This window comes from Zootoca vivipara, chromosome 1 (genome assembly GCF_963506605.1).
Source record: "Zootoca vivipara chromosome 1, rZooViv1.1, whole genome shotgun sequence".
Classification (NCBI taxonomy): Eukaryota; Metazoa; Chordata; class Lepidosauria; order Squamata; family Lacertidae; genus Zootoca; species Zootoca vivipara.
In genome coordinates this window covers 76,006,371-76,028,533 of record NC_083276.1, presented here as the reverse complement: position 1 = coordinate 76,028,533, position 22,163 = coordinate 76,006,371, and the positions used below count along the sequence as shown (strand labels likewise).

Below are 22,163 nucleotides of genomic sequence, written 5' to 3'. Positions count from 1 at the left end.
TTCTCTCTCTTTCCTCCTGGGTTTGTTGGTCATGGGGTTATTACATTTTGCAGGAATTAGTTTAAGCAGAATTTCAGAGTGAAATAGCTGCAAGGCTGCAGCCCTACTCTCACTGGTGCACTTGGGTTTCTGTAGCATTAAAAACAGTTGCTAAGATGCCTGGAAAACAGCATTCAATATCACTGCCACCATCGATTCTTAACTGCAGTGGCCCTTAACCTTGGATGAGGTTGTCAGTTTAGTGGATCTCACTCTTGAGTAATGTACATAGGTTTGCAACCTTGGCTGTTTGCAGATATGACACTCTTAAATGTCCCTTTCAGCCTCTTTCTTGCTATTTGTATTGCATTCCTTTGTTGGGATAGAAAAGAAAAAGGGGATGTAAAGTGAAACCTACATTGTAACCAATCTCACTACAGGCTATAGAAATGCAACTGGCACTTCAGTGTCATTTCAAAAGACAAAGGGAGCTATCCTTCTTAACAATATCTCCCAAGTTCCATTGCAGCAAGATACTGGGGCAGAAAGTTCAGATTTGTATTTATTACAGGCAGTGTGCAGCCAAAATCATGTCTGTGATGACCATCGTCCAGCTCGGCTTTTCCCAGTGTGTGGGTTATGGCAAATCTTTAAAAATGTAGTATAAACACTGACAACTGGGAAACACTGGCCTGCGAGTGATCCAGTTGGAGAACAGCCTTTACCAAAGGTGTCATGGGCTTTGAAGAAACTCCATCTCAGGATGCAAGGGAGAAACGTGCTAAGAGGAAGGCACACTTGGCAAATCTACACCGTGATCAACTCCCGCCTGGAAACCAATGTCCCCACTGTGGAAGGACGTGTGTATCCAGAATTGGCCTCCACAATCACTTACAGACCCATTGTTAAAATCGTGCTTATGGAAGACAATCTTACTCGGCTATGAGTGATCGCCGAGGAAGAAGAAGAAGAAGAAGAAGAAGAAGAAGAAGAAGAAGAAGAAGAAGAAGAAGAAGAAGAAGAAGAAGAAGGAGTAGTAGTTATGGCCCACCAGTGGGTTGCAAAGGCTGTGCAAGTGAGTTACAGACTTTATAAGTACAGTAAATGCAAAATAATTACTGGTTGTCCTTAATATATATAGTATGAACCATCTTGGTTGTGAGTCCTGGAAGACCTGCTCCCTGCCTTGCAGGCCTTTTCCACCTGGCCTGGGAGAGTGGGGCCGGCCCCTGACTGACTTTCAGCTACAAAAACTGGGGTGTTGTTTAGGGGGTTTTGTTGGAAGAGGTTATTGCTATTGATTTTTTAAAGGGTTGCCATATATCCGGAAACAGTGTCTGAGCAGAAATCACTTAAATGTCTGTGAAAATCCATGTTGGAAGTGTAGATTTTTGCAAATTTCCTTTAAAATAGCTCAAATAATAATAATTCCAGATTTTCACTTTTTGAAATATGGCAACCCTATTTTTTGTATCTTTATTGTAGATCTTATGATTTATGTGGAAATTGTTTCCATTTCATTGTGTACTTTTGATGTTTTATTTATTGTTTTTGACTCCTATTGTTATGTTTGTAATGTGTTTTTTCATGTTGTAAGCTGCCTTGAGCATGGTTTTAACTGTGGAAAGATGGCATACAAATAAAATACTTCCAAGTTTTGCTTTGTTGGCCTGCTATAATGCTGTGTTGACACTTGTAACTGAATGCTGGAGAGGCATAACTCTTGCATTTTAACACTTCAGAATTGCACGCTGGCAGGAAGTCTGGTGACAATTTGCCAGAAGGTGCTCATAGTTGTTAAGTAAATTTTTGCTCGGATGCCTCAAGCAATGGTTATAAAACTGGCAAACATTTGGTTAAAATGCACAAACCTGAGAGCTGCTGAAGACCTAAGGTCCAAAATCCATGTAATAATAAATCAACAGGTCTCCATACCAATTAAATGTGGCCTTGTGGATTGCTATACCAAGAAGCTGGAAAGTAGTAAAAAGCACGCACACACACACAATATGCTAGTGAGGTCCTAGTGAGTCCTAATGGGGGACATGGCCCCCTCATTTGGTGTTGACTCCAGGCTTGGTGGGATCTTCCAGAAATGCATAGGTAGTTCTGCTGACATGTTTTCTCTTGCTCTTCTTCTTCTTTTTAACCAAGGAAGGTAATATGTGAATCTTTAACCTCATTTGGCTGAGTATGCTAGTCTGGCATGAGGGAATAAGAGGCAGAAGCAATTTGCCACCTACACTCTGTCCTACATTGGTGTTCCCAGCCAATCAAGGTGCTGGCCACTGCATTCTAGTTATGGAATACCTTTCCTAAGGAGGGTTGCCTAGCACCATTTTTCTGGTCTTTTCAGTAGCAGCAGAATACTTTTCTGTTCACCCAGGGTATTGCTGCATGGATCTGGGAACGTTTTTTTTCATTCACATCTCTGCTTCACAGCTTGATTGTTAAGTGATGGCTAGAATTTGGTTTCATTTATTAATGAAATCCTAATCCTATTAATCCTAATAACCGTGTTTGCATTTTAATGTTTGCATTTTATTACATTTGGACCTAGCATTGGAAAATTCTTCAATATATTCTCAGCTTGAAATCAGTTGTTCAGAAGAGGTTTAAGCTCAAGTTGTGCTGGTCTAGGTTGACATAAGCATGTAATTATTTAAGTGAATCTGTCCTGTATAAATATGGCTTCATGTGCCCTGTGCTTTAATGGTATGCTGATTTTCTCCCCTCTCTTTCCAAATTTTGTGGCAGATACTGAGGGAGTGCTGAGTGACATAAAATTACACTTTTTATGGTCATTTTGAAAGCACATCTTGTCCTTGTAAAACACTGAAAGGCATTTTGTTTTCATTAGAGCTGTGTGAGTAGGTTTTAACAAGCAAGTATTAACCAAGCAATTTGGAGATAACATTTGCAGCACAGCAGAGTGCTAGCAGTACAAATTTAATGGCAGCAATTGTCCTAAAAATCTGGGAGAGATTTCAGTGCAAAAAGGAGAAAGAGCCGGGCACTGAAGACAGAACACATGAAGGAAAGTGGGTTGTAAGAGGCGCTGGATAGGATCTTGTTCCCAGGAAGTAACGGAAAGCTAGTTTTTCTGCAGTATCCTAAAACTATCTGAGGCTGCAATTCTATACCCACTTTCCTGGGAGTATGCCTAACTTAAATCCAGAGAATTTAGTGCAATCATATACATATTTGTATAGAAGTAAGAGACTGAACACCCATATATGTGGCCAGAATGTATATTCTGACACATGAATGACAACATATGAAAATATGGTGTAAGGCTTTGGGGTCTCAGCTGATCATTCTTCCAGGACTTGGAGAAAGTACTGGCCCTACTTGTTGGTATTTCTTCTGCATGTGTCCATGCAGAAGTGGGGTTGGCCTTCTGTCCAAGCTAGAATACAATTTTGGCTCTTACCTTTTCATAACAGAATGCTCATTCTACCACCAGTGGCGGACTTTGGGCTCTCAAATTTCAGTGGCACCCTGTGTCTCACTAAAATTTGGCGCCTCCTGCTTCTCGCGCTCCATTCTACAGCATTGTTGTGGCACCCCCTGCAGTGTGGCACCCAGTGCGGCTGCACCAGTTGCACTACCCTAAAACCCCCTCTGCTGCCATCTTCATGTTTGGTCTTTGTAGTTTATCGCTCACTCTTAAATTCTCAAAAGCAAGTTACTGTTTTACATATATTTGCTGGAGAACTTTATAGTGAGCTGACTAGGAGCCAGTCAATGTCCATATAACAGTTAAAGGATTTTGTGTATGTGCAAGCTTCTTTGACAGATACACTGTACATTCTTTCAGATGTTCTAGGCCAGGCATCCCCAAACTTTGGCCCTCCAGATGTTTTAGACTACAATTCCCATCATCCCTGACCACTGGTCCTGTTAGTTAGGGATCATGGGAGTTGTAGGCCAAAACATCTGGAGGGCCGCAGTTCGGGGATGCCTGTTCTAGGCTGTATCCATGTATTATCAGAAAGCTAACTGTTTGGAGTTAATTAATTCAATTCCACATAATTGCTTTTACAGAATTGAGGCTTAGTCTTGTGCCCTTTGCCTTCTGGATGACCACTATTGGGCACAGCATTTCTACGTATTTTGCAAAACAGCTGTAGAGGACGTTACTCATTATATTACCTAATGCCATCTATATAACTATCCATGGCTTTTCCCCCCAGCCAGAACTCAGTTCTGGCACCTCTCAGGTGGGCGTCATTGCCAGTATAAGAGACCAAGGGAGGCACTCATGGTGAGTTCTGGCACCTCTTTTTCTAGTAAAATAGCATTGTAACTATCCTTCTGGGAAAAAAAATGTCTGTTCCAGTTTAGCCACAGGAAAACTTTTGTGACACAATGTGAATTTGTGTGCTTTTTGCTGTTAGGCGAGAGCAGTTATCTTACTTTGCAGCCGGGAAATGAAGGTTTGTGTTTTGACACTGAATGCCTTTTTCTCTAAAAAATAATAGCTCCTCCAGTGTTCGGCGAGGTGACACTTTTCGACTCTCTTAAAGGCCACAGTGACCACTGCTTATAACAATTGTAGTCTTTTGTTACATAGATATTCATGAAAGGGTTAACGTTGGTATGATTTCCAGTAAAAAGTACAAATTTACAGAACTCTTGTCAAATAATGGCTGCCTGTATTAGAAGTTTCTGTTCATTAATCTTCATGGTGTGATCACTTTTTGCTCTTAGCATCTCAGCTCCTTGCCTAGGATTTTGAGTCATGGGAGCATGTGTTCAACCAGCCTTGAAAATGGAAAAGCAGGTAGAAAAAATAAACAAAACATGAAATCCACCAGCTGAAATGGATTGGCTGAAAGACAATGCTGCATTCCTTACCCTGGCACACTTGCCTTTTTAGGAATTCTCCAACATTGTCTTTCTTGCACTTGGAAATTCTACAAGAAGTACTTTTCCTGTCAACACATCCAGTTAAAACAGAGTTTTCTTTTCTCTTCCCTGCCAGTGACTTATTAATTAGCACTGTCATAGTACCTGGAAGAGCCAAATGAAATAACAGTCTCTTTGTTAGGTGCTGTGCTTAAATATAAAAATTATAGTCCCCGTTGTCAGTAACTTATAATCAAAACAATTAAAGCAATCAAAGAAAACAGGCTAATTATTTTAGTAGGTAAAACTTCCTGATATTCACAAGACCACATAATATTGGTTGTTTACTCCTTAACAAAGATATAGACATTGTTGTTTTAGTAGGTAAAACTTCCTGATATTCATAAGACCACATAATATTGGTTGTTTAGTCCTTAACAAAGATATAGACATACACGGTCTAAATAGAATGTATGGATCATGTATATTAAATGATATGCAATTTATTTATAAATAAATAACACTTGGTTCAAGGAGAAGGAAAAAACAAGCTTCCCTTGGTTTTTTTTTTAAAAAAGAAGAGTATTTAGAGTGGAGTAGCAATAGCAATGCCTTTAAGCATATAATGCTGGAAAATATATATATACATGACCACCACCCATCCTATATTTTACGCAACCTTTGGGAGTAATCTGCATCGTTATTTTCCACATGTATGCTAAGATTTGCAGTGATACCCAGCCTTGTAAGTTTAATGATTGCAGGAACGTATGGTGGTGGAAGACATAACCTGGAGTCTAGTTTTGTGGACTTCATATGGTGTACAGAAAGTTATTTAAAGAGCTATTCTGTGCCCAGGCTTCTGCATTTTGTCTCTTCTTGCTTCTGATGGTGAATGTGATGTTGCTGCTGCTGCTGCCGCCGCCGCTACCCTCTGTGGAGCAACTACCAGGGCGGTCCTTTGTCTGGGCTGACCCAAAACATTTCCTTGCCTAAGATGAAGGATGAGATCCCACCCCTTCCTGTTCTTTATGCAGAAGGTGACTGGCCTGAGACTGTGGAGTCTCACGTCAACACTGGCAGCAGGACAGTGTCCTCCACCATACCTGACGGCACCAGGCTAGCTTCAGTCCTTTAGCATCTCCCTCAGTCTGCCCAACGGTGGGGCCAGCACTTACCCACACTCATCTCTGCAGCTCCAGCCTCCGTGTGTGGGAGAAGGCTGGGAGTTGACTCGCAGCTCTGTGAGACTGAGCCGCCCTGGGTTTCAGCTTTCAGGAGACACTGACAAGTTCATTTCCTGTGACGGGAGCTGTTATAACATTTGTCTAGCTGCCTGGTATGACAGATTTGAAATGAGAGAGAGTCTTCTTTGCTGCTAGTGTACATGCTGTTGGTTTTTACTTGAGACGTTGAATAAATTTCTTCTTGGGGGCACAGCCAATAAGAGCCGGAGTAGTTTTCCTTACCAAAGCAGGGACCACGTACTTAGAAAGTGAGTGTTGGGAAAGACCACCAGAGTTCTCAATGATCCTGTTATGAAATGCTGGGAAGATAACTACAATGCACTTCCTAAACCATGCGAAGAGAAGGAACTTTTTGTAGTAAGCTCAGTGAATACAAAGACTGACTTGAATGGTGGTTAAGAGCGGTAGACTCGTAATCTGGGGAACCGGGTTCGCGTCTCCACTCCTCCACATGCAGCTGCTGGGTGACCTTGGGCTAGTCACACTTCTCTGAAGTATCTCAGCCCCACTCACCTAACAGAGTGTTTGTTGTGGGCGAGGAAGGGAAAGGAGAATGTTAGCCGCTTTGAGACTCCTTCGGGTAGTGATAAAGCGGGATATCAAATCCAAACTCTTCTTCTTCTTTAGCTCTTGCTTGGGGTAGTAATTTCTGCTGGGGGGATGACATTTCTGACACCTAGGCTGTGGGTGGCAAAAGCCACTTTCCTGTGGTATTGAGTAGAGCCCCAACTCCAAGAACACCAAGCACCCTGACAGGTGTTTATGCACAATTAAGGAAACATCTTCTATAATAGTGTATGATTTGTGATTTTAGGGTGGAGGGTTCCCCCCCTTTATTGTATATACTGTATTTATATTTATATTTATAGTGTGTGTGTGTGTGTGAACTGCAATATGCAAGTATTTATGAATAAGAATGAAAACAATCCATTATTTACAAACAAATATTTAAAGCGGGGACATTCTTACAGTGTTTTGTGAGTGAGCGTTTAAACTTTTAAAATGACCTGGGAAGACTTGAGTGCTCTAAGCGCTTCCTTAGACCCTTAGAAGAGTGCCATAAATTAAAGCAGCCCTCTGGATGTTTTGAGCTATAACTCCCATCATAGAATCAGAATTATAGAGCTGGAAGGGACCCTGAAGGGACCTCCAACAGGCAGGGACAATTGGAAGTGCAGTCAGAAACATCTGGAGTTGGGAGTGGCTGAGTTAGAGGCATAGAACAAGCACAAGGCTTCATCTTTGATGTTTCTAGTTATAGAATCTGTTCAACCAAGGTCCAGAAAAACTCCTGGTTGAACACATCCTACAGAAATGGGTTCTGTGTCTGTTGAGAGTCCAGGGCTGTAACTCTTTTCAGGAAAAACAAAACCTAACAGTCATCAGGAGTATGTTTTGTAGCAATGTAGTACAAATCTAGAAACACATCAAATTTAGTCTGAATGAGATTATGAGTTGCATGGTATAACACCAACCTTTAAAAAAAGTCACCATGAAAATAAGCAAAGTACTGTAGTATAAGCAGTCTATTTATCCTTGCAGTCCAATGCAAAACATGCAGACTCAAGTAGGAAAAATGGGCTTTAGATGAGGCTGCTGGGGTTATAGAATGGCAAAAGCATCACTTTCAGTGAGTAAAATTAGGAGGCAAACTGTTCTTAAGGGATGAGGGAGTGCTGAGCTTACATGGTTCTCTTTGGATATGTCTGCTCTGATTTGCAGAGTGTGCTCTTACTTGTACATAACTCTTTGATGCTAAGAATTCACAGGTGAGAGAGCTTGTCCTTTTGTGCTGATTTCCCCAGGATCTCTGTGTGTTCCTAATCGGTGTCCAATAGTGTTGTGCTGTCAAAGAGGGGTGTCGGTTTGAGAGCAACTGCTGATTAGTCTTTCCCAGAAAGCAGTATTCCAAATGTATGTAGTAGCTAAGTAGTCGTTCCCTACCTACAGAGGGAAAAATACACAGTATATATATTTTGATGTTATAGCTAGACAACAGTTTTTATGGTAAATCACAGGCATAGATTTAGTCGCTGAAGAGAATGCACCAGGGCAGCATTAAAAGCAGGCGTGACATAATACTGTGAAGTTGAAATTGTCTAGGAAGTCAATTGCTTAAGAAGTATGTGGCTGCCTGGGGGGTGCATAGAGAATCCCGTTGTAAAGTTGCATCTGAAGGTTCCTTGTGAATGTGAGTTCTTTCCCTTCCGAAGATACCATAATTTATTGGTGGTCATGTTGTATTCTTTTGAATGTACTTTTATCTGATGCCCTGTCCTGATGCCAGCTGTTTGATGGAAACTACTGAGAGCCTAGTACTACTTGGCTAGAGCAGAATGAGAGAACAGCTGCCTGCAGCCATGCTGCCCTTCTGGGCTCTGACTGCCAGAATGCTTGCTTTCATGAGGATGGATGTCAATATAGCAAAGACAAGACATCAGTTTTGAGCACTTTTTCTCAGCATGGAGCTGAACCTGTCTTCCAGATAGGTTCTTAAGATTTTTGTGAAATAATATCCCTCTTAAAACCAGGAACCACTGGGCAAAAACACTACATAGCATGTAACACTAAATATTTTGACATTGTGCTGGCTGTGCTCTTGAGTCTAAATGGAACCATGTGTTAGTTATGGCAGCCGAGCCCCAGCTCCGAGCCACTGATGCGCACAAAGTCAATGCAGTAGGAGTGTTTGAATTGGTCCACCCACATCTTGAGTTTCTCGACTGCTGAAGAACTGTTCTGTAGTCTAGGGGCCTTCACACTGTGTTTCAGGGAACCCTTAGGTTTTTAGGAAGCTTATCCAGAGTTCTTCAGTGCCCATGTACATAATGGCAGACAAGGTTCCCTGAGAGACAGCTTGTCTCCTGTCATTGGTCATCTCTTACAGTGGGAGTTGGGAATCTGTGCCTCTCCAGGTGGTGTTGACCCTAGCTCCATCATTCCCAACCATCATGACCAATGGTCAGGGATGATGGGAGCTGTAGTCCAGCAACATAAGAAGGGCCACATCTTCCCCATCCACCTTACACCAGAATTTCACCAACACACTATGACAGTGAGGCCAAACAAGCCTGGTCAGCAGTCCATGTAGGCATCCCCAAACTGTGGCCCTCCAGATGTTTTGGCTTACAACTCCCATGATCCCTAGCTAACAGGACCAGTGGTTGGAGAAGATGGGAATTGTAGTCCAAAACATCTGGAGTGCCAAAGTTTGGGGATGCCTGATGTAGACCGTGTGTGGCCTCTGCAACATGCAGAGTTTTTCTTTGACGGATAAATACATGCAAAAAAATAAAAAGAAAGAAACATTGAAGGTAGAATGTTTCAAAATATCTGCTGTAATTAATGCTATGAAATGCTTGGGGTCAGAATCCTGAGGTGCAATTTAGGGTCAAAGTTCATATGACTGACAGTCAATTATTATTCCTCCCCTCAGTTTTCTTTCTGAACAGGAAGCAATTGCAGAAAGTCAGGAATAGAAGATGGGCAGGGGCACGAGCTGCTTAGCCCTTCCCGCTCGTGCCATTTATCCACTGATATCCTTTCTTACCTGGAAGCAGGGAAACAAGGCCATGGCTGCCACTCCTGTGAATAGTATATTCAGTGTCCTTTCATAACTGGGAGGAAAAGCAGCTTAGTTAGTAGATACTTTTCAGCAGCAAATGGCCAGAAGAGAAAAGTTTGAGCAGAACAATGATACTCCCTCAGCTCCCTGTCTCCGGAGTGTGCTTTCAGCTTCAAGCTCCTGCTTTTTATTTTAAAACAACATAATAAGAGGAAAGAATTATGGAACTGTCCATCACACATTTGTTTAGCCCTAGGAAACCCAACTTTGCTCTTCATGGGCCTTCGTTGAATGGAGTTTGATTGGACAAGTAGAAAGTAAGAGGAGTCCAGGAGTCCAGTATCTGAAAAAAAATTAGATTGTTTTGTTAAAGACATTGTGTTTCTCTTTCGACAAGTATTCATATGCCACTTGTAACAAAGCAACCAATCGTGTAGAAGTTTCAGCAAGCTATGGTTACAGAAGAAGAGTAACGCATAAATGGATCTTGTCATTGTTTGCTGTGTCCAGAGAGGTGTGAAGCCTGTGAAATCAATGCAGAAGCCACATGTCTGCCATACATAACATTCCCAAGTCATACAGCAACAAGCCAATGGAAAGCAAAGCTTCTGGAGAAGGGTGAGTGTGTGCATGGCTCACATAGACAACCTCCCCAGTGCCCATTCACTTCCTAGGGGCTGCTCTGCAGCAGTGCTGGTGAAGTGGGGAGGAGCACAGGGCTGGTCATTTGTGGGTCCCACCCATGTGACCTGGAGCTTTTGGTGTTACTTGAGCAATGTGGGAAAAGTAAAAACTGCAGCAGCTCTGAGTGGAAGAATGCTTAAAGGGAACTTTTCATTTCTTTTACCCCTCAGGGTATATAGTGCAAATCTGTCAACAATCTTATTTCAAACTTTACATTCAAAAATCTGTGTGTACTTAGATTCACAGACTTGTAGAGTTGGAAGAGACCCTGGGGGTCATCTAGTCCAACCCCCTGCAATGCAGGGATATGCAGTTGGTCTGTATGAGGATTGAACCTGCAACCTTGGCGCCATCAGCGCCGCTCTCTAACTGAGCTAACTGGTAGGTTCAAATAGCAATCTATGTATGGAGACGATAAGTTGATGTGATGTCCTCATTGGTCCAACATAGCCCAGGACTGAATCCATGTCATCATCAAAGTGTTTTGATTTTTGTGCTAAGTCTGATGTGAGTGGGTCTTGAGAGCTTTATCTCTTGGAAAGACCACTGCTGCTAAAAGGTGTAAATATAATTGGGAGGCGCTGCTGTAGAATGTGAAAGAAATAAGCCAAAAGAGGATATTGGAAAGGGCCAGCTTTAGGTGACAGAATATGTAGCAGCAGAGGGGAGACCACATAGATAATTTATAAATCTGTAGAGACGGCTGTCTGTATGTTTAGACACAGTGTCTTTTATTTGGAGGCAAAGACAATAGTCAAGACTTGTCTGTTAACCATGATTCTGCAGTTATTGATGGGGGTAGGTTTAAGTCCCACATTCCATGTCTTAACCTTTTTCTCTAGGATGAAAAGTGAGAGAAAGAATGAAACAGGCACACTGATGCTGATTTAGACTTAATTTCTGAAACATGCAGTTGTGTTTTCTAACAGCAACACAGCAAGGGAGGGGTAGTGCTTTCAGATCGGAAAACCTCTCATGTAGATATGAATTAGCAATGTCTGCCATCGAAAAATGTCCGAGGGGTGAGTCATGGGCTCCCTTCCTTTTTTCTACCACACAGTGAAAATCAACATTTTCTGGAGCTTGAAAATCCCACAGTCTCTAGAGTCCTTTCTGGAGGGTTTTAATTAGATGTTGAGTGAATTTCTCAGTCTTTTATGTGAGCATTTTCAAAACACAGGGAAGAATCCGTTTTATGATCACTTTTGTTTAGTAGTGTTCAGTGAAGCTGCATGGGCTAATGTGTGGCCTATGTGTGTGCTTGCCAATGTCATGCTGCTCACAGTAATGGATATATGCTTGCCGAAGCTCCACCCGGTTGGCTTTGACTTGCAGCGCACATTTTCAGAAGAGGTCTATGATCCATTAGCAGCAGGGAGCTCAGGGCTATTTGCTGGCCAAGGCTGGGACAACATGCTGTTGCAGCTGATTTGAAGAAAACTTGCACAGTACAACTCCTGGCAGTTCTGTGTTTTAGCATGTCCTTTTTCATAACCAGCTCCACTGTTTTAAAAGAAAATAAGTATCAGTGACTGTCAGGGAGTTGTTGCAGCTACTCCTGAGTAAAGACGCTCCAGTCCGTTATGTCTTTGAAGGTTTTATTGTGCATACTATTTACAGTGCAGAGATAGCAGAAAACATGACCACCTAGTCACTCTCAGAACCCAGCAATGGCGCCCGTTAGCTTCGGGGCCAGCATAATAACCTGGGGACCCCGAAACGCCGTCCCTTCGCCCTGCGTTTGGGCGCACGCCTCAATTCGGGCTCCGGAAGTAGCGGTGCCCCTTCTTCCCCTTGCTGGCTGGGATGGTGCCTGGGCTCCGACACCTCCCTGAGCTGTCCCCCCTCCCCTAGATGGCCAGAGTGGTGCAGGGGCTCTGATACGTCGCTGAGCCCTTCTTCCACCGTCTGTTCGCCAGAGCATTGCCAGGGCTCCGACGCCTCGCTGAGCCTTCCCCCTTCCATTCCGCTTTCCCCGGACCCGCTGCTAGTGCTATCGCTGGGCAAGGTGCTGGTCAGGATGATGGGGGGAGGCTCCCTGAAGGGAGTCCCCCTGACAGTGACAATGAAGTGATGTGTGGGTTTTAATTTTTTTAGTGGAAGAAGGCAGGCAGGCACAGGAAGCTGCCTTATACCAAGCTAGACCATTTGCTCATTGATCATTTGTTCACCTAGGTCAGTGTTGTGGGTAACCTTTGGCCTTCCAGATGTTGCTGAACTACAGTTTGCACCAGCGTCAGCCAGCAAGCATGGTGAACAGAAGTTCAGCAACATCTGGAGGGCCAAAGGTTCCCCACACCTAGTCTATAGCAGCTGGTAGTGACTTTGTAAGGTTTGAACATGGGGCTTTCTACTTGCAGAGAATGTGCTCTGCTACTGAGCTACAGTCCTTTCTCCACATGTGTGGAGGAGCATTTTGTCATTCTCTGTCTCCTGGAATTCTGATCCATGGAGAGCCATATTGCCAGTGACACCTCCGTAATCAGGCTTCTAGAATTCAGGTGCCACTACTTACATTTAGCACATTGTCTTCCAGGAGCCAACTTGAGACTGAATCAGTGTATGGGCTAAATTACAAACAGATGTCAAGGTAAGCTGCTATAAAATGCTCACATATGCCAGGGCTTTCTCGTTCTTGGAGGGCCACAATAGAGAGAAAATAAGGAGCAACACTTAAAATAGTCAAAGGCTAGTAAAAAAGCAAAGATTTAGCTTTGATATTATATATCTTGCTGATTCACTTTATTATAATAATTTAAATAGAAAAATGATATCTAGGGGTAATGTTTAGTGTGAAATTCATTAATCATCATTTCTGCAGAGCAGCAGGAACATCTTCCTCTTCAGCATTAGATGATAATTATTCAAGAGTATTGGAGGTGGGCGGAGGAAATTTGGTTGAAGAGGGGGAAAAGCCTTGTTTATTTTATCTTCCCATCCCATACAAGTCAATGGGATGGAGAAATTGAGCAGACTGGACAGCTTCTAGTCTATTTAAAGGAAGCTCTTGTAGAAACTGTCTGAATATGTTGGAGAAGAATCAAACCCCATATTTTAAAATGTTATCACTCCCCCCAAAAGCATGCAACCATTTTTGAAATGCCAGTTGTAAGGGACTTTTGTGAGTACTCATAAGGATAGTCCGCTTACCTTACTTGGTAGGCGGCATTGCGGCCAGGCATCAGGCCCCGCAGGATCCGGCCGGTGGTGGAGATCAATGCCCTCCTTGTCACTGTTTGGCTGTGTTTCCAGTGCCAGGTAGGGCCCGGCCCAGGGGCATCCCTCACTGTCCAATCGGCACTGGTGGGGGCGTGGCCGCGGGAAATTTAAACCACGGCGCAGCCAGGAGACTGTCCTCTCTCGCCCTTTGCCGGATCTCCCACCCACCCACCTTTTTATGCTTTGCCTTGACCTTGCTATGGACAAATGTTTGCTGCCATATTTTGGGACCAGGCAGGATTTTTTCCACTTGGCAAATTGGCTCCAGACATTTGGTTTTCACCGACCTTGTAGCAATTGTCACAACTTTGTGAGGTTAGACATTGGGTAAGCTTTGTTTGGGTGAGGGGGGGGGTGTTGTAGCCTCCACCTGCCCCTCCTCATTAAGGGTATCTTGTTAAAGGGATCCGGGAGTGTGGATTCTGTCCGATGTCTGGATGTGGGCTAGGGGCATGGCCCTCGGGGACCTGTCGGGCTGCCCCTATTCAGTGTTGTCTGATTGTTAACACAATATGCAGAGTGGTGATTTATACTAGGAAACTACCAATGGGGAATGAAGAGTAGTTTGGTGGTGGTGGTGGGTGACACAGAGGGATTTCCTTGTGCTTCCACCACTTAAATCCCCCCTGCAATTAATTTGTTTCTACAAAGATACCCCTTTGTTGTGTTTCATATGTATTTAAAATTGCCTACTACTTTAATGGGCCATTCTACTCATGATATTAAGATTCCATGTTCTTCCCAAAAAGGACTTAAAGATTTGTCAGACAGCTACATCCTCTCAGAGAACACCTCATATTAACTTCATTAATTTCCTGCATAAAATGAAAAGGCTTTATGGGATATCTTACTGAGTTTCCTCATTGCTTGTTTGATTTACAGCCTGACAAAATGTCAGAGACAACAATTTGGCCTTGCATAACAAGGGCTGGGAGCGTTCTTTTACCTAGTTTCTACCTTGGTTTTCTAAACCCCTGAGAACGATTACAGTTTAGCACCTGAAACTGCCAAATGTTTTTGGCTAAGGTCCTCAAAGTGGCGAACACTAAAACTACAACAAACACAAAAATACAATAAAGCAATCCAATAAATAGCAGAAATTATAAAATAGCAGAAAGCAGGTGCACCGTGAATCACATGTTATACATTCATGAGTTGCATGTGTGCTGTCCCCATAAACTCAAATGCCACCCACAAACAGTTGCCCAAATAGTAGACTTTCCCCTAGAAACAGCTACAGATGTGGCAAAATCTCTACAGTTGCTCTCTAGGATAGGGCTAGTTGCTCAACCTTCTGGCCCCTCAACAGGCTGATGTTTTCCAGGGGCAGGGACAGTAAAAAAGTGCTGGAGAGGCTACAATTGGCATTCACCTTGCAGCCAGCCATGGTCTTCTTACTGCTACCTGCCTCCTCTCCTGTCATGTTGAGATTCCAAGGGCCTCTTGCTCATCACATTCCTCAGCTGTTTACAGTACCAGCTGTACAGCTGGAGAGTCTGTAGATTACACGGAAGGTGACTGAGGAGATGGGATGCCATATGTGAGCTGGTGCATCCTAAGCAAAATAACTCTATAGTAATTAAAAGAGAATGCACCACTGAAGTACTGTTTTCTCCAGCTCTTGATCAAACATCTGGCTCAGTAGGACACCAAATGCTTTTTATGGGACCAATGTTAGATTGCTTGGATTTGGTGAGAGACCTTGTATTCATTTGTAAAAGTTAATACCAGTGATATAAAGCCACTGATAATTTGTTATGCTGATGGTGCTTGTCACCTGTGATGTTCAACTGTCTTTTGATATAATTTCTGGAAGGGAGGGTGCCAAATCTGAAGACTGTTTTCATTGGTGGGCTGCAATTCGCCAGGCACGCAGAGTGATGGAAATGCAAGAGCTGCCAGGATTTGGAACCTGACTTAAGAGCTGAGCATATCTCAGAGGAGGGCTCAGAGGAAAACACTGGATGTTTGGGCCATATATATGTAATCCAGTAGGGCCAGGGGTCTGTGTCAAGGAAGCTGCAACAGTGATTTTGGGACATTCAAGCAGGAATGCAGACAGGTAGACAAGGGGATCGGAGGGCCAGGAGCTTGGCAAGCAGGGAGGCTGGAGAGAGGGATATTCTTTTGTAAATACTTGTGGCAACAATGCCAAAGGCATGTGCTCCTTCTGAAATGCTATGAACAAACTTTCCTTGATGAGAATATCATCCTTTATTGACAGGGATGCCACAGGGTAACTTTACACATGATAATGCTGTGAAAATAAAACTAGAGTAAAACCAGCAACAGATTGCACTGTAACTGGAAAGGATGGAAAAAGTACTAAAAGATAGACAACACAGGGAAAATGAAAATATATTCTCATGGCACTAAAAATGCTGCAATGTAGGTGCCAGGTGAGTCTCACTAGGGAGAGGAGGAGGAGGAGGAGGAGGAGGAGGAGGAGGAGGAGGAGGAGGAGGAGGAGGAGGAGGAGGAGGAGGAGGAGTTTGGACTTGATATCCCACCTTTCACTCAAGGAGTCTCAAAGCGGCTAACATTCTCCTTTCCCTTCCTCCCCCACAACAAACACTCTGAGAGGTGAGTGAGGCTGAGAGACCCCAAAGAAGTGTGACTAGCCCAAGGTCACTCAGCAGCTGCATGTGGAGGAGTGGGGAAGCGGACCCAGTTCACCAGATTACGAGTCCACTGCTCTTAACCACTACACCATGCTGGCTCCCTACACCATGCTGGGGACCCACTACTGAAAAGGCCCTCCCTTTTATGGACACCTGCTATACTTCATTTGTATTTTGTTTTGTTTTGTAAGAGATCAATATGTTTGTTACCACTCCAGTATAAAGGGCTGCACATGGAATAGAAACATAATGGGGAAAGATGTGAAAACTGCATGCATCCATCTGCTGTATTAGAGAATTACCATGTTAAAATCATGTGTCTTAATCTCATGCCTGCTTTCCTTCCTCCTCCTCCTTTGAACAGTTGCACAAGAGAGGACCATTTTTGCCTTGGACCTTCGGAGGCTGTCTCTGACATCATTCACAGACATCTTTACCCTGGTGAGTTTCTGTATCTTTATATTAGTCAAGGCAGCTAAAGTATTTTTAAAAGCAGGATTTTGTTTACTTCGTGTTGTTCTGCAGTAATAACCCACTTAAACTTTTAGTGAACAGCTTGGAAAGACCAAAGTTGGAAATTCAGATTGTTGTCTTGAATCTCCTAGTGGTGGTCTGTTCTAGCAGCTTTCAAATGGAAGCCATTTATGTATCTATGTGTTTGATCATTCTTAGAACAAAGCTGTTCTTCATAATGACACCTTTAATCTGAGATGGTGCTGTCGTTCTTCACGTGAATACAAATCATTTGCTTAAAATAAGGGAAAAACTTAGGGGGGGGCAGACATTAAACATGTATGATTAGATATCTCCCTTTATAAGTGTTAAAACAAAACTGGACAAAGCAAAAAGAAGTGAAGCAAAATGGTAGGGAAATAGTCCTGCAATGACTTCAGTATAGTAGACATTTAATAGATTTTTCTTTCCATCTATCATTTCTGTTCTATGAAATCTTCTTCAAAACGTTAATGCTTTGATTTCCCCCCTTTTCAGAGGCTCTTGAGAGATTCCATGGGTTTTGGTCCCTGATTTATCCTCTTAGCCTCCTTTGAAAATACTAAGGAAAAGTTTTTTTCCTCTTTTTCTAGCCTTTATGAAACGATTCATTGACCTCTGTCAGTCTTCTGATCTCTTCCAGCCAATAAATCAGTGGAACATACAGAGCCATCATAAAGCATTAAATCTTTCAAAATGCAGTTTAATGGTGGTGTTTTCCTCCAGTGTACACAGCAGACACCTGTGCTCCCTGTGTTTATGTTGCCATCTATCTTTTGGTCAATTTAAAAAACTTCAATGAGTTACAGTGCTCTTGGATCTGAACTCCTCGCTGTGCGTTCATCTTCCTAACACCCTTGTAATGTAAGGATGGGCCGTTTTCAGCTTACATCTGGGAATAGAGCCATAGAATGAGGGAATTCAGCCACTAGTTCTAGAGGTGTAGGAAACTGGAAATGAATTTCGGGAGTTCCAGTTGAGTACCTCTTAGTCATGGGACTGCATTGCTGTATTTGCCTAGAATCTGGAGAATGTATTTGCGTGTGCGCACAAATGTGCATGCAGGCCCATAAACACATGAAATACCATGTAAGAAATGCCTATGTTTCCATCTAACATGAACACCATATTTATATTTTGTATATTAATTCGTATTTTTCTATGGGACTACAGCATTTAAAAAGAAAGTAAATTAAAACCTTAACCTTTCAGTTGTTACCTTTATTTTCAGCAAATAAAAACCCTAAACCCATAGAGTCATAGAATTGTAGAGTTGAAAGGGACCCTGAAGGTCATATAATCCAACCCCTTGCACGGATAGCATTTAAAGCATCTATGAGAGATTGCCATCCAACCTCTGCTTAAAAACCTCCAATGAAGGAGACTCTGCGACCTCCTGACAGAGTCTGTTCCACTGTTGAGCAGCTCTTACAGTCAGAAAGCTCTTCCTGATGTTTAATGCGAATCTCCTTTCTTGTAACTTGAATCCTGCATTCATTTACCTGGGAGTAAATCCCAATGGATGCAGGGGATCTTAATTTTGAGTATACATGTGTGCATATGTATCACAGTTTATAGACTGTCCCACATTGCAAACTGGGCTTTACCAGAAACCTACCTTCCTTCTCCCCATTTAGTTAAGTTTAACATTAAATCTGAGGAAGAGTCATAGCTGTCAAGTTTTCCCTTTTCTCGCGAGGAAGCCTATTCAGCATAAGGGAATTTCCCTTTAAAAAAGGAAGAACTTGACAGCTATGGGAAGAGTTCGTTGTCAAACTCTAATGCTAGCTTGCTACTTTGCAACTTTCAATTGTTCCTTATAAAGGTGTTGCTATACTGCTGTTGGGTTGTTGTTGTTTTTGAGCTGTATTTTTAATGGGCACACCTGACATTTAAGCCATGAAAACATGGGAGGCAGTGGGATATCAGGATGTGCTGCACTTACTGTTTCAGTATGTCTTGCCCTGCCATGTTTTCCCTTCACCTTCACAAGCTCAGCTGGCTTCCCAGTGTCCCTGTGCCTAGATAATGCTTATATATTGTATATATTACACACTGTGTGTGTGTGTGTGTGTGTGTGTGTGTGTGTGTGTGTGTGTGTAATATATTGCTTGTGAACAGTAATGCCATAATGAAAGTTATTTCTAAAGGTAGTATGACACTAGGATAACCTTTTGTAAATGTGTCACTATTCCTCTAACATAGCAAATGTCATTTTGTGTGGTATATGGGTGTCCATGGTCAGGGAAATAGTTTTGCCATATAACACCTTCCTTTTTCAGCTGTTAATGGCAGCTCACATATCTAAACCTTTAATTTTGCCTTACTTGTTGATTTATGCATACATAGTTCAGGAAAGTCAACCTAAGTCCTGCCAACCTAACAGTTCGAAAGCACGTCAAAATGCAAGTAGATAAATAGGAACCGCTACAGCGGGAAGGTAAACGGCGTTTCCATGTGCTGCTCTGGTTTGCCAGAAGCAGCTTGTCATGCTGGCCACATGACCTGGAAGCTATACGCCGGCTCCCTCGGCCAATGATGCGAGATGAGCGCGCAACCCCAGAGTCGGTCACGACTGGACCTAATGGTCAGGGGTCCCTTTACCTTTACCTTTAGTTCAGGAAAGTAAAGCAACTTGCATACCAACATAAGAAGAGTCCTTTTGGAGCAGACCAAAGGCCCACCTGGCCCAGCATCCTGTTCTCACAGTGGCTAAGTAGATGACTATGGGAAGCCTACAAGAACTGCAACAGAGGTTTTTTTGCTTATGCTTCCCAGAAACTGATATTCAGAGGAATACCACCTCTGATATTGGAGGTGGTACACAACCATCAAAACTAGTAGCCATTGAAAGCCTTGTCATCCATGAATCTGGCTAGCCTCTTTTTAAAGCTTTCCGAATAGTCAGCCATTACTACATTTTGTGCTAGCAAATTCCGTAATTTTCCCCTCCGCTTTTTTTTTTTTAATGTGAAGAAGTGCTTCCTTTTGTCTGTCCTAATTTTCTAACATTCAAGTCCCCCATCGATTTCTCACCCAAGCAGGCTACAGAGCCTGGTTGCTTTAATTTCAAGAATTCTAAAACTCACTTGAACCTGAAGAGTGCTAGGGCATGTATGGCTCGTTTTCTGTGTTTCATTTGAAGTCAGACAGTTGTGCTTTCTTTGAGTTTGCATTGAGCAGAAGTTAATTGCCTTGATTCAGAAGAAGTTTAAAAAGGTGCCTGCCTTTTGAGGCAGATAAAACAAAGGCGAGAGCCTTTGCCAGAGCTGGCTGGCTCTGCTTTTCCAGCACACGACAACATCTTGTTGCAGGTGCTTCTCTTTATTCCCCCCCCCCACACACTTCCATTAATCTCACAGAGTCTAGTCCTGTTTTTGCTGAGATATTGATCCTTAGAAAAAGCTGTGATCATAAGCCTTTACCCAGTATAACTTAGGAAGGAAAGGTAACTGACTGACAGTGGTCCGTTGTGCATGTAACTAGTCTTTATTTATATACCACTGTATCATAAAAAAAATACCACAGCAGTTTATTACTATATAAAACCAAACCAAAGTATAAAATCATTAAAAGTTAAAAAATTAAAAGCAAGCATCAGCAGGCCATTGTGGGGGTTATACTCTTAATTGTCTGTATATGCCTGGCAAAATAGAAAAATTGACAGCAGACATTTAATAGTTGGCATGGAAGGTGCCCACTGAATCTCTGTTGGCAGAGTGTTCCACAGGGCTGGGTTGGTGACACTAAAGGCTCAGTTTCTAGTCATCATCAAATGAGAACAACCAGAGAGCCTCCTGCTTGTGGGATTTAATGGAATTCTGCATGTACACTAATTTACATGTGCATGAGAATCTGGTCCATGAATACCTGGGCCCTCTTTGACAGTGTACCTCGATTCTTACTGTATCTGCATATCTGGGAGAGGTTCACACACATTCCTTCATCCAGCTAGATTTTATTAATATAGACTGGGTTGTCATATTCTTCTAGGATCAGATGAGAGGTTGTATGCACCAGGGATGGGGAAGCTGTGACCCTCCAGGTGCTGGACTACAGTTGCCACCAACCTCAGCCAGCATGGTCAATAGTCAAGAGATGATTGGAGCCCAACAACATCTGGTGGGCCATAGGTTGTCCATAGAATAATATCATATAGGATCATCTTTCCATTAAGCGACTGGGTGTTTCTTAGCAGGACCCCTAGGGCTGAGAGAACCGCAACTAAGTATTCAAAGTTATTGCTTCCCCACCCAATCACCACCTGCTTGTTACTACTAATATGGTGGCTCCTCCTTCCTAGCTCCATAATCCTTTCACATTCCCTCCCAAGCACAATCATGGTCTTCAAGATAAATAAGTTCCCAAGATAAAGCACAATGGGGAATTCAGTATAGAAGGCAAATACTGTATCCTTGACCTTCTTACTGTTCTGCTTGGTGGTGATCTCACCAGCAGCAGCCCATTGAAAAGACTTGATCCTGGAAGACTTGCTATGGCGTTTCTAACTTTCCCCAAAGCTCTGATGTGCCACTTGTTTGTACCATTGCCAGAGGTAATCTGGACCTCCCAGCAGCAATTTTGGGAAGCAAAGGGAGATGTCAGGAAAAATAGTCTTCCCCATAGGCCACAGGTGTCTTGGTAGCTACACTGGTCTTTCAGACTGCTTCTTGGTCCAAAACCTTCTCCTCTGCTGTCAAGTCCACCATACTAACTTTAGTATACAGTCATACCTCGGTTTAAGTACACCTCAGTTTGAGTATTTTCAGTTAAGTACTCCGTGGACCTGTCTGGAACGGATTAATCCACTTTCCTTTACTTTCAATGGGAAAGTTCGCTTTAGGTTAAGTACACTTCAGGTTAAGTACAGACTTCTGGAACCAACTGTGTTTGTAAACCGAGATACCACAGTACCATCTGAGAAAAGCTGAGTCATGTCACAGACTAAGAGCCCTTAGACTCTTGCCTTTTAGCTTGTGCCAATGATTTGGGCCTCTGTCTGGTTTGGTGTGTTTCCAGCAAAGTCTTTGTGCTTGTGGAATGACTTCCACATGTGCAGTGGAACTTCCCCTCCAACATCCCCTCCCCCTGCCCACCTCAAATCTGCCCTGGAGGATCAGGGAGGACCCCCCCCCCCGAGCAGATATGGGGGGTGTAGGGTGGAGGAGAGTTTTGTTGTATGAGTAGAAGTTGCTCCATTAGTACAAAATCTTCATTGGATACAACTCTTTGTTGTGATCTGGAGAGAGGAGGGATATGAAAACAACCCCAGTCAGTCAGGTGGACTGAGTACCTCCTGTAGACTCTGCTTCCTCCCCACACTCCCAGCAGCATCCTATATCTGGTGTTGGCCTGTTGTTGTTACTTAGAGCTAAAAATAAGTCTAATGATCAATATATTCCTATGCTGTTTGTTTGAAGCTTTCATGTAAAACTGAAAGGGAGGATACTGATAACTAGAATTGCAGGCTATGCATCCTTCATGTGTGCGTTGCACTGCCCACAG

The 22,163-nt window shown here is 42.9% G+C and overlaps 1 protein-coding gene across 3 annotated transcripts in view; it reads left to right on the top strand.

Annotated features, from left to right (window-relative positions):
• The window catches only part of TSPAN4 (tetraspanin 4), a 522,690-nt gene that overhangs the window by 97,239 nt on the left and 403,288 nt on the right, over positions 1 to 22,163 (top strand). For 2 of the 3 annotated variants that reach the window (XM_035121894.2, XM_035121932.2), the window contains one exon: positions 16,531 to 16,607. The gene's annotated coding sequence lies outside the window, so the exon portion shown is untranslated. Of the gene's footprint in view, positions 1 to 9,601; positions 10,261 to 16,530; positions 16,608 to 22,163 lie in introns of those variants that run through there. The other variant, XM_035121904.2, reaches the window with a different exon arrangement.